Here is a 13,738-nt window from a genome sequence, read left to right on the forward strand (position 1 = left end):
CTAGCTGTTTTGTCCTGACTCTATTTTTTTTGTCTCTTCTTGAATGGATTTTAAGCAAATATTTATTTACATAACTATCTCCCTTAAATCAAAAATAATTTGAGTGGCTTCTGTTCTTTGTAATACCCACGCTTTAGAGGCATTGCTGAAGCTCTTCAAGGCTAAAATGTGAACAAGACTTCTCTCAAATGCTTGCAGTTCATTTCATGAAAATGGATGGAATACAAGAAGTTCACACAAGACTTTAGCAGCAGCCCATATATAACAGGTGCCTACACAAGATGGGGAATGGCACTTATTATTCAAACAGAGGGAAAGAGATAAAATCAATAATAACTAAATGGAAACATCTAGGTGAATTATAAATTACAATGGAATTTTGATGAATGACTTTGAAACAGAGATGAGAATGTACGTATGGTTAAGGGTGAATGTAAGCAAAAACTCCAATGCAAAAAAAAAAAAAAAAAAAAAAAAAAAGGCCAAAGGATAGTGCATCCAGCATCAGTGAAAAAGTTTTATAGAAGACTATACACATACGACCCCAGAATGTGGTGGCATTGGGATGCTAGGGTAAAAAGCTGACACTTATATAATAAGACAATTGGGCTACCATGATATAGGAGTCTCCCATTGCTGCTGTATAAATTGCCACAAACTTAGTGGTTTAAAACAATTCAGATTAGCATCTTAAAGTTCAGGAAGTCAGGGTGAAAAATCCGAGGTGTTAAAGCAGTATCTGGAGGCCTGTATTCCTTCTACAGTCTCCACGGGAGAACGGTGGCCTTTTAGCAGCTTCAAGCAGCCACCTACATTCTTTGGCTAGTGGCCTCTTCCTTCATCATCATGCCTTCAGTTAACATCTTCTCTCTTCTCTGACTTCTGCCTCAGGGCTAAGACATTCTCTCTCTGACACTGATTCTGCTGTCTCCCTTGTGACCCTTATGATGGCATTGGACTCACTTGACAAAGAGGATAATTCTCCTTTTTCAAAATCCTCAACTTAATCACATAGGTAAAATCTCTTTTATGATGCAAGGTAATACATTCATGTGTTATGGAGATTCGGACATAAACGTCTTTGAGGAGGGATGCCTGGGTGGTCAGTGGTTACAAGTCTGACTCTTGATTTTGGCTCAGGTCATGACCCCAGGGTCTGTGGGTTCCAGCGCTGACAGCACAGAGCCTGCTTAGGATTCTCTCTCTCTCTCTCTCTCTCTCTCTCTCTCTCTCCCTCTCTCTCTCTGGCCATCCCTGGTGCATGCACTCTCTTTTTCTCTCTCAAAATAAATAAATAAACTTAATAAAAGAAAAACATCTTTGAGGGGGGCAATTATTCAGCCAACTATATATGAGATCGGTCCATCTTAGGCAGATAGTATATAGAATATAGGCTGATATGGAAAGTAAGAGCAGGCACCTTGACATAAGAGAGAGCTAGAGTTCAGTGACAATTCTGTCAATATCTAGCTGGGTAATCTTAGATATAATGCCTTAGAATCATCATTTCTTTAAATGCATATTCAGAATGAGTTTTGATTCATTTTTGGAAAATTATAAGATATGTATTTGCATATGATATGCATGGTACATATCCATGGGACAGATACATATCCAGGTGGCCATAAAATTAATCATCACATATGGTTTCTGCCAAAAACCCCCAAGTGAATTTTTTTTCAACGTTTGTTTGTTTTTTTTTGTTTGTTTTTTTTTTTGGGACAGAGAGAGACAGAGCATGAACGGGGGAGGGGCAGAGAGAGAGAGGGAGACACAGAATGGGAAACAGGCTCCAGGCTCCGAGCCATCAGCCCAGAGCCTGACACGGGGCTCGAACTCACGGACCGCGAGATCGTGACCTGGCTGAAGTCGGACGCTTAACCGACTGCGCCACCCAGGCGCCCCCCAAGTGAATTTTTATAGACATAGACAAGATTATACTATTGTTTTAATAGAATGGCTAAGGAACTAGAATAGCTAAAATAATTAAAAGAACAAAGTAAAAACTCGATAAAAAGGAAATAGAAGAGATCACTTTACCTGTTTTCATAACTTGTACATCTAGAGTAAGGTATATTCTGGTAATGTTAGGGGGACAGAGCACAGATGAAAGGAACTTATTAGAGAACTTGGAGACAGACCTAAAAACATATTCCCAAGGAAAGACAATGTTTTCAAAAAAAGTGGTTGAGCAATTAGACATCCATAGACAAAAAAAAAAAACAAAACAAAAAAAAAACACGAAAATAAAAAGTAAAAAAAAAATGAACTTCATTATAAACTTCACATCTTTCACAACAATGAACACATAATAGGTCACAGAGCTTAATGTAAAATGTCAAGCTGTAAAGCATTTTAGAAATAAAAAATAAGAGGGGCGCCTGGGTGGCGCAGTCGGTTGGGCGTCTGACTTCAGCCAGGTCACGATCTCGCGGTCCGTGAGTTCGAGCCCCGCGTCGGGCTCTGGGCTGATGGCTCAGAGCCTGGAGCCTGTTTCCGATTCTGTGTCTCCCTCTCTCTCTGCCCCTCCCCCGTTCATGCTTTGTCTCTCTCTGTCCCAAAAATAAATAAACGTTGAAAAAAAAATTAAAAAAAAAAAAAAGAAATAAAAAATAAGAGAAAATTTAGGGCCAGGTAAAGAGTTCTTAGATTTGATACTGAAAGTTCAGTCCATACACGGAAAATTAGAGCTCATCAAAACAATTTTTCCCCTCTGTGAAAGGCTCTATGAAAAGGAAAAATAGACAAGCTACAGCTTGAGAGAAAATATTGACACACAGCCTATCCATCCAAGGGCTAGTATGTAGACCATATAAAGAACTCTCAAAGTTCAAAGTAAAATTTTAAAAAGTACACAATTACATCAACAAAGGACATGAAGTACTACTTCACCAAAAATATACATATAACAAGTACATAAAAAGATATTCGACATCATTACTCATTAGGAAAATGTAAATTAAAATCATAATCAGGTACTACCACACACTTACCAGAATGGCTAAAAGAAGTGACAACCCTAACTGCTGATGAGTGTCACTAACGCGTCATTGGCAGGGATGTAAAATGGCACAGATGCTCTGGAAACTGCCTTGGAAATTTCCGAAAAAGCTGAACTTGAACTAATGTATGACCTAGTGATTTCAATGCTGGGCATTTATTACAGAAACAAAGACTTCAGTTCACATACAAACTTACACAAATACTTGTATAAAGCAGCTTCGTTTGAAGTGGCCAAAAAGTGGAAACAACTCAAATATTCTCAGTTGGTAAATAGATCAAGGAACTTTGGTGCATACCTAACACGGAATAGTGCTCCGCAAGAAAAAGAAATTCTTCACACTTCAACCTGTTTGATCTCCAGAGAATTAAGTAAAGGAAATTGAGTCCCAAAAGGCTACATATTCTATAATTCCATTTATTTCACATTCTTGAAATAACCTAATTATGAAATTGGAGGAAGAATTTGTGGTTGCCCAGGACTAAGGGGGGAGTGTGGGTGGGAAGAAAGTGGCTGTGATCATAAAAGGGCGACATGAGGGATCCTCGTGGTGATGGAAAGAAGCTCCACCTTTACTGTATTAGTATAAACATCTTGGCTGTGCTATTGTGTGATAGTTTTGCAGGAAGTTACTATTGTGGGAAACTGAGTAAATGATACACAGGATTAGTTTCTGCATTATGTTTTTCAACTGAATGTGAATCTGTAATTATGATAAAACACTAAGTTTTAATTTAAAATTGTCTGTGACAATAAAAAATCACCTACAATTAAATTAATCAGCATGTTTCTCAAGAATCTCCCTGGGAGAAGTCTGGATATGTTGGGCAATGGGGATATTTTTCACCTAAAAAAGTGAACAAATGCTTCAGTACATTATGTTAAATTCACCAATTTAATCAGTTTTACATATTACCTTATTAAAGTAAACAGGTGCTTCTAAATTAATTTTTTAATCTGTGATTTGCCTTCTTTGAAATATAATTAGGAAATTGAACTTTATGCAGCGGCATGATCAGGGAAATGCGTGCATTATTCTGTACACTTATTAGAACCTTGACAAAATCAAATATCACTTTTTTAACTGAGTCATAATGGACACATGACATTATATAAGTTTCAGATGTACAACATAATGATTAATATTTGTATATATTGAAATTATCATCAGAATAAGTCTAGTTGAATCCACATCAGTTTTCTAAATGTGTACTTTATGCACCTGATTAATAAAACTTTCAGAATTGAGACACTAGCTGATGATGGATTTTCCATGCCCGCATTCTTTTGTTGCTTTTGAAAACTCTGAACATTTGGTTTCTGTGATAAAATATTTGGCAGATTCATTCAATCTAACATGCTAGATTCCTCTTTTTTTAAAAAAGATCGTCTTAGTCATCAGAATAGTTCATGTTCAATGCAGCTTTCACAAAATAAACTACCTCTCTAGATTACTTTTCTATCATTAAATGTTTATTTAATACAACTAACCAAAAGATGTAGCAGATGAACAAACATCAGCATAAACATAACATTAAGATAATGTTGCAGGGCTTTGCTTATAAAAGAACTTTTTAAAACTAGATATGAATGGAAATGTGGTGAGTCTAAAAAAACTAATGGAGAGAAAATGCTCTGTTTGAATGAGTTTTTGTTGAATTGCACAGCATTTGACACTTTCATTTCCTCTCTCGAATATTTCACTCTTATCTGTTTTCACTATTTACGTGTCATTATATGTAATTGTTTTTATATATGTGTATTACATACTTCATTACACATTTCTTATTTTTCACTATAACTTATCAGTAATACATTATGTTTACTATTTTATAATTAATTAGTATTATTATATTTTTAAACAATCCTATTAATGCGAAGTTACAGGATGCCAAAATTTGAGAAATAAATAAATGTATCATTCACATTTTAAAGAAAAGCTGTGAATGAACTGAATAATTATGTAACTAAAACAAATAGATTATTAGTGGCCTTACCCTAGATTCACATTGTTGTGTCAGGGTAATCACCAAGAACAATTTCAGCAGATATCCAAACAGTTCACTCTGTTGGTTTTTGTAAAGGTCTTTCCTGGCCATACAATCTAAGACTGCAAGTTATCCTTACCAATTTTTTAGGCTCTCTAGCTATTTTCTTCATGTGCATTGTCATTATTTCACATAATTCATATTTTACTGATGTTTGTTTTTTATCCTTGCACCAGACTATGAGGCTCCATGTGGCAGGAACTTTGTGTTTTTTTTATTTATTTAACATCTTTACTGAAGTATATTGACAACTTATTTAATAAATTATTTTGAACAAAAATTCAGTTAAAGCCTTCTGCAAAGAAATGCGGCAGGAGAATCACACGAAAAATTCAAAGGAAGACACTTCTAAACCCTAAAAGTAGGTGAATGCAATTTAAAGACAAAAGCTGAAGTTTATTCTAGTAAGTATCTCAAATTGATAGCATATTTGCTATCAAAATACAAATTGCCAAGAGTGACTCATAAAGACGTGGACAACCTGAACAGATGGTTTAAATGAAAATAAAGATTTTCAAAGGATAACCAGACCCAGAGTTTTACAGATTATGTCTATCAAACGTTAAGGCAGTTATTTTTTTCTGACCAACCTCCCTGCTTTTCTTGGAAAATGCCAGACAAGCATCCTCTTCACAGTCTTTGCATGCACTATTCTGTCTCCCTAGAGGGTCTTCCCTTGAACTTCATGGTTCAAATGTCACCTCTGATTAAGACTTGTCCAAAACACTCAACTCAAAGTGTCATCCTCCATACCCACCTGGCATTCCCTGTTTATCTTTTATTTTTTTTAATCTCTAAAATGTTTATTTTTGAGAGAGAGAGAAAGAGTATGAGTGGGGAGGGGCAGATAGAAAGAGAGACACAGAATCAGAACCAAGCTCCAGGCTCTGAGCTGTCAGCACAGAGCCCACCGTGGGCCTCAACATCACAAACCGCAAGATCATGACCTGAGCCAAAGTCAGACACTTAACCAACAGAGCCACCCAGGTGCCCCCATTTAGCCTTCTTAATTCCTTTTTCCTGCACAACTAAATACCATCTATCATGCTATATGGTTTACTTGTTAAATGTACTTATTACCCCCCCACACACACACATAAACATACACTGGAATGAAAACAAAGTGAACATAAGAACTTTTGTCTCGTATGTGCATTGCTTATTTCCACTGCCTTAATATATACCAGCTATTATTTGAATGAATAAATAACATTTAGGAGCCAAGCATTTATCTCTTACACTCTTTCAATTTCTTTTCACATAGAAAAAAGAACACTTACCTTTTCAGAATTATCTGTGGAAAAAATGTTCTTTCTTCTCACTGGCTTCTCCCTCTGGGAAAAGAAGGGATATTTGGTGAGAAGAGAAAGAGCACCAATGAGTATGGACAGTAAAATCTCCTTTGCTCTATTTTTCTCCTTTACTCTCATTTTCACTCAGAAATGTCATACATATATTGACTTCAGATCAACACAGTACATGTAATAGAACATGGTAAATTTCTAAAGACATTGCCAATTAAACAAGGAATGATTTAGGATTACTATTAAAAATCTTATTTTATAACTTTATAATGGCCATTCTAGCTAATGCAATATCCTCTCAAATAGCACCAGATTATATTTCAGAAAATTTGAGAAGCAGCCAAAAAATTATAATTCCTTATAAAATTATAAAAACTAAGATTCTCAGAACTAATATTTTAGAAATCTATTACTTTTTATGGGTCAATCATAACCATGAGATATGAATATATTTTAATAAACATTTCAATTATAGGAAAGATAAAACAGAAAAGATATAAGCTGAGTGTGTTAATGTGTGAGGTATATGCATTTGTGTAGTTAAGATAATGCATATGGAACCATTTAAGTAAAGTTAGAAACATAAGTAAAATGCTATAAAATCATTAAAAATAAACAAAAAAGGTCTATAAATATTCCTTTTGGAAATTTACCATGGTCATGTAAAGTGATAAAAGCAATTTTCTAAAAATATTACTTATAATTTAATTCATATCAGCAGAACAAATATACCTCTAATAATTTTAAAACTTCTGATTAATTAGGGGCACCTGGGTGGCTCGGTCAGTTAAGCGTCTGAGTTCACCTCAGGTATGATCTCGCAGTTTATGGGTTCGAGTACCACTTTGGGCTCTCTACTGTCAACACAGAGTCTGCTTCGGATCCTCTGTCCTCCTCTCTGTCCCTCCACCACTCACACTCTCTCTCTCTCTCAAAAAATAAATAAACTTAAAAATTTCTGATTAATAATATAACATTTGAAATATTTTTAAAGTCACAAAACTTTTGGTGAAATCAAAGTTAGAATACCTTTCTGTCATTATGGGGTCATTTAGTCTGACAACTGAATAAACAAAATTTGCCATGTTCGCAGAGTTTAATTTTGCTGCCATATGAAGTTGGTGTCTCTAAGCAAAATCCATTCAACCAAACAGTACATTTTCTTATTGTACAGAACATTAAAGTGCATAATGAATACCCAGTTACGTACTGATGCTTGAACAGCAGTAACACTCAGCTTGATTATAATAAGTTAACATTTCCTTCAGTTTTGTTTAAATAATATAACAATTGCCATTATTACTCCTAAGAGGTGTTTTTAAGTGTGCAAACATAGATTAAATTTAAGAATGCCCCTTATTCAGCAGGTAACATTGCAAGTTAATAGAATAGTTTTTCACCTATTCATAGCAAGTTTTTCTATATAGCTGTCCTTAATTTTACAACGCATCCCATGTTTAATAAACTATAACCTGAAAGTGTGAAGTGTGTGCTATGTGATGTGCTGGCTCAGAGTTCTGATTAAAAAAAAAATTCTCATCTGGAGGATGCCCTACTTTAAGGTACTTTTGCACAGAAAAAGAGGGACTCAGCTTCAGGTTCTGTTTTAACTTTATCCATCCTCAGAATTGTAACTCCACTTCTTAGACTCTATAGAAACTGTGTAATGCATGTTTAGTTACAGACCACCTGAAATTCAGGCAGTTTTGCCTATCTTTTTGATTCCCATAGTTCATTTCCAAGTCTACAACATTCTTGCTATTTAGAATTTCTGTTTCCATAGGTTATTTTCTCTTCCCCTTTCCTCCATAATCTTTCATCACACTCAACAACAATCGACGACGACCCAACGAACGAAACAAAGCGCATACTGCTAAGAAACCAGCAGTATGAACCTGTGCCCAGTGCCAGAAAATGCCAACTACTAAAGAAATTTATCAGCAACGCAAACCTTTAGTCGCACTTTGTTTCTACTTTCCCTTCCATCCAACTTCTGAAATCGATGGTATTCAGGTCATCCTCTAACTGCTCTATCCTATAAAAGCAAACCATCCCTGGATACATTCTGCCTCGTTCAATATCAGTTAGGCTAGTTCAGATACTGAAAGAGGACACATGTCGCCAATGTACATTGCACCGGCAATAAATGTACACCGCCAATGTACATTGCACCGGCAATAAAAAGTCATAGAGATCAAAAAGCATTCGAAACAAAACTTTCTATGTAGCATTTCAAAGTAAATATAATTATGATTGGTTTTGATTTTAAATTTGAAGCAAGCATTATTATTTCTATAATGTTCATGACATGCACGTGACTCACTTCTAAATTCGTTTTCATATGATGCTTAAATACTTTTCATGATAAAACACACTTCCTTTAAATTGAAAGATTGCATCTAGTTTTTCTCTCCAGTGTTAAAAAATATTTTTGCTACCATACATTAATAAGCAGTTGATGATAATAGATTAAATATTTATTAAAATATCTTAATCCATGATGATTTAATTTTTTTCTTTTGCTTACTTGAATTATCAAATAATAAAACTAAAAATACAGTACTGTCTGTTTCAAATAAATAAAGATACTGTGAGAAATACTTGTAATTAAATGGGGGTGGTGGGTGCACAACCTTGTGGATAGACTAAATACCATGGAATCATTCTTTCTTCCTGTCTATCCATCCATCCATCCATGCATCTATTTTGAGAGAGAGAGACAGTGCACAAGCAGGGGAGAGGCAGAGAGAGAGGGAGAGAATCCCCGCCGTTAGTGCAGAGCCCGATCAGTGGGGCTAGATCTCACTAACCATGACCTGAGCTGAAACCAACAGTCATGTTTAACCAACTGAGCCAAAAAAGCACCCTGGAATTGTACACTTTAAAATAGTGACTATATGTTAGGTGAATTTTACCTCAATAAATTATTTTTAAAATATGTTGTTTACCTTTATATCTTTTATAAATACCTCAGAGAAAGTAAACGTTGTTTAGTGAATTCATGATTTAAAAAATATACTGCTATGTTATGCAATTTCCACAATCGTTTAATATTTAATAGGCTACATTCTTACATTCCAAAATCTCCCTATTTTGAGCAAATTAAAAGTTTTGTTCTGCCCCTCCCTCGCTCTCTCTCTCTCTCTCTCTCTCTCTCTCTGTCAAAAATAAATAAAGATTAAAAAAATTTAAAAAATGGGAACCTGGGTGGTTCAGTCAGTTAAGTGTCCGACTTCGGCTCAGGTCATGAACTTGCTGTTTGTGAGTTTGAGCCCCACATCAGGCTCTGTGCTGACAGCTCAGAGCATGGATCCTGCTTCAGATTCTGTATCTCTCTCTCTCTCTCTCTCTGCCTCTCCCCCACTCACACTCTGTGTGTGTGTCTCTCTCACTCAAAAATAAATAAAGATTAAAAAAAAATTAAACAAAAAAAGTTTTGTAATCAAGCTTAGAAAGTGGAGGAGGGACCATAAAGTATCCTCCAGACTGAGAAGGCATTTTGAAACCAAAAAATGAAGCAAGCTACTCTATACAATTTACACAGAGTTCATTCAGGGTACCTTACTGATGAGGGAATCAGGCAAAGGGACGATTCAAGCACTACTCAAATTTTCTCCACCAAGTCCAGACCTTAACCCACAGCGTTTACAGAGCAAGGGGCATTGTGGTGAGGTCAAAGGGTAGTTACCTAAATGGGTCCATCTGTGCACCAAATGATCTCTGCTAGTTAGCTAAAGTGGAGTCGTCTGTGTTCCACTTTAGGGAAGGTCAGCCTCCCTGCATTCTGGTCAGGGCAGTGGGCCTGGAACGTGTAGCCTTTAGGGAGGTCATTTGGAGGGCATGAACAAGATGGAGGGCTAAAGACAGAATCAGTGTTGTCAGCACCCCTATACCAGCAAACGTGAAATCAAGTAAAATTGAAGATCATTTCATATTTTATCCATATGTATCTAAGTAATTCATGACAATGAGTAGAGAATGTTGATTGTGAAAGCAACTATAACAATACAATGATAAGAGCGTGTATTAAATAATAGAAGTGTATTAATTCCTTTGGATTAATTATCTGGAAACCTCAAGCAATTCTACCAGGTAATTATTGTCATTCTATTTGTATGTGAATAAAGTGTGGTTTAGATTATTCACCCTAATGCTACTCACTATGAAATCTGAGCACTTTCTATTTTCACTGGAATAATTGTATAAACCCATGAAAGGTATCTTTCCGAAAAATAACAATCTCTAACTGTGTACTAAATCTGTAACTGAAATTAGTTGTGGGAGCCTTCCAATATATTCAATGAATACCTCGGGCTATCTGGAAATCCTGGGAAAATGCATTAAAGGGATGTAATTTGTACTTTGAACAAGGACAATAAGTGACACCTAATAAAAATACAGTTTGTATTTCTCTCCCACTCTTTCTGTTTAATATTTATATGATGAGAAAACTATTTTTCTTGTAACTAAATGAAAACTCTGGCAAAGCCCAAGGCTTCTCTGGTAACTTTCATTCATCAAGCCCAGCTTCATTTCAGCATTTTAAATGATCCCTTCAACATATTAATTAAAACTTTACTCTTCATTCACAAGTATCACTTTCCTCTTTATTCCTCTAGTTAGAACCTATCATCAGTGGAGCTGACACCTTCATGGAAGGGAGTGTGGTTGGCTCTTTTCTTTTTCCTGCTCACCTCTCCTTCTGCCCCCTCCCAATCTTCTGGCTAGCTACAGTTTCTAACGCCTCTGGGATTGGAACTGAATTTCTTACTTGAATGGAACGATTGAAAGATGCCTTCTTTTTAGACCTGCGTGATATTTAAAACTATTTCTTTCACTGGCTCATCATATAGCTCCTCTGAGGATCCACTGACACTCATCAGACGAGATACTTGGGGCGATATAATTCCTCTCCTTCAGCAGCCTTATCTACTCTCCATTTAGACTATTTCCTTTCACTCTACATTATATCAATGTTTTCTATTAGCATCCCATTATCTTCTGATAAAACTTCCTTGTTCAGAATGTACACCTAGAGCAAATATTTTCCCCAAGTGTTCCACATGGGATACTCCCATGATTTACACATGATCAACCTTTTCGATCCTGAGAATTTTAAGAGTTGTCTAAGTGATTCTCACCTCCTTTAATGTTAATAATTTCCTTTAACTTGTTGCTTGGAGTACTGGCATTACCCTTAAGCATTTAAAATCCACTGTATGTTGATACCTCAGGTAAAACCTTAATTAAATGTCTAATTACAGGAAATCAAGAGAATCCTGAATTCTAACCTATCCACTCATCTCAGAATAAAATATATATAAATATATGTATGTATGTGTGCAAATATATGGCTGTTTTTTATGAAGATATTATAATTCACTGAAATGTATCTTATACCACAGGTACATTCAGATCAGAAGATGTCCTCCTTATTTATTATTTCAACTTTCTCTTGCAAAATTCCTGTTCCTTTGAGGCTGAAGGTATTTGAATATGTGAACCTTTCTTCCATTTTATGGGCAGTCAATAGGGGGGGTTCTTGGTTGAAACCTCCCTATCTTATTCATTAAAACCTTTGTTTTAGGATTTTGGTTTCATCGCCAAAGAGACCATGAGACCTGGCTTTAATGATCTCCTGCCTTAATTATATGTAATGTCTACATCCACAAATAGCTTTCCTTAAGTCAACCATCAACACAAGTGCTTATAAGGTAGAAATTAGTAATCATACAAAAATTGCAAATCTCCAAAATTACAGATGTCTGTATTGTTTTTTATAGACTAATACTTGAGTAACCCACTACATTTTACAAACTTTATTATGATTTCTGACCAATTTAATATATCATTCACATCGTATATAAGCCTTCTACTGATAAGTTTTCAGTCTTATTATTTAGACTCTAGCATCCATCATTACATTCATACCTTGGAAACACTGTAATCTACCTTTTCTTGCATTAAAAAAAATTAAAAGCAGAAAAAACACAGATATATTTAACCACATACTTACTATTTGTGTTGTTCATCATTCCTTAGTGTAGATAGGATGTAATTTCCTGAGTGCCTGAAAACTGTATTTAACATTTCCTTCAGACCAGGTCTGCTGGCAAAGTATTCTCTCAGCTTTTCTCAATCAGGAAACATCTTTGTTTTTCCTTTTTTGATGAATATTTGCATTAAATATAGGAATCTTTTTTTTGACAGTTTTCCCTTTTAGCAATTTAAGGATGTCATTTCAACGTTTTCCAAACTCTATTGTTTCTGAAGACTAGTCCGATGTCATTGTAAAGTTGATCATCTGCATATAATGTGTCCTTTTCTCTAGCTTCCTTTAACACTTCTCCTTTACCAGCGATTTTTAGTGATTTCACTCTGATGACCCTACATATCATTTTTCTTTCCTTTTTATGCTAGGATTCCTTCAGTTTCTTGGATCTAAATGTTGACAGTTTAACCAAAGTTGCTGCAATTTCTGTCACTGTATTTTCAATTTTTTTCTGCCCTACTGTCTCTTCTTTTTGGAACTCCAAATACAGGTAAATTAGTGGTAGCCCAAGTCCATTAGTGCTTACTGCATTATGACCCAAAGTGGAAGCGCCATCGTCTCAATATGAAAAGTGGCAATAATGTATATAATCAAGTATAATGCTTATACAGAAAAAAATCATTCAAATACATGTCTTTATTAAAAATTAATTAAAATCTCATCAGTGCAGTAAACCTACTCTGCCTCTGCAAATCTAAGGTTTCTGTTTTCTTTCTTTTGAAACTGTTTACCCCCTCCCCTTTCCTCTATTTTAGCTGCTATCCTTTTCTTAAATTTCAGCTAATCCATTTTGTTTGTCACCACCAAATCCACAAATTTACTTTCATTTGAGCTTATATTCTCTTTTTCCACCTTTAAAAGTGAAGAAGTATACCTCTGTTCAAATTCCAGTCTGTTCATATATACTTTGAAATTTACTACCACTCACCATTTTCAGTTATTTCCATTTCTTTCTGTATACTCTAGAGCAATATGCCAATTAGTCTATAAATATGCTCTAAAATTGTTACCAACTCTGGTCCTTGGGCTTTCTAAGTAATAGAAATTGACTGGGGCCAAATGGGAATTTCCAGTCAAGGCTTTTACTGGGGCTTACGCTCCATCACAAAGGGGTCAGCACAAAGGAAAGGGTCCTCCATGCTAGCTCTCAAAACAAAGGCAGGGGAAAGTTTTAAAGAACGAAGTCAAGAAAGGAGTGATGTGTAAACACAAGGGTTGGGGAGAGATACAGGAAGTCGTCACTAGGTCACAAAGGTGCAGTGGACAGAATTTGCACTGCATGTCTCGTTAACACGTCAAATCTCCACCCCTGGGCATGATTTTTACTATTATA

At 35.5% G+C, this 13,738-nt stretch overlaps 1 long non-coding RNA gene across 2 annotated transcripts in view; it reads right to left on the reverse strand.

The window, feature by feature from the left end:
* LOC111558377 overlaps window positions 1–13,738 on the reverse strand; it is a 540,126-nt gene that overhangs the window by 27,337 nt on the left and 499,051 nt on the right. For both annotated transcript variants that reach the window (XR_006591608.1, XR_002739206.2), the window contains one exon: window positions 6,330–6,383. This is a non-coding gene — a long non-coding RNA (uncharacterized LOC111558377). The remainder of the gene's footprint in view (window positions 1–6,329; window positions 6,384–13,738) is intronic.

Source organism: Felis catus, chromosome F1, assembly GCF_018350175.1.
Source record: "Felis catus isolate Fca126 chromosome F1, F.catus_Fca126_mat1.0, whole genome shotgun sequence".
Classification (NCBI taxonomy): Eukaryota; Metazoa; Chordata; class Mammalia; order Carnivora; family Felidae; genus Felis; species Felis catus.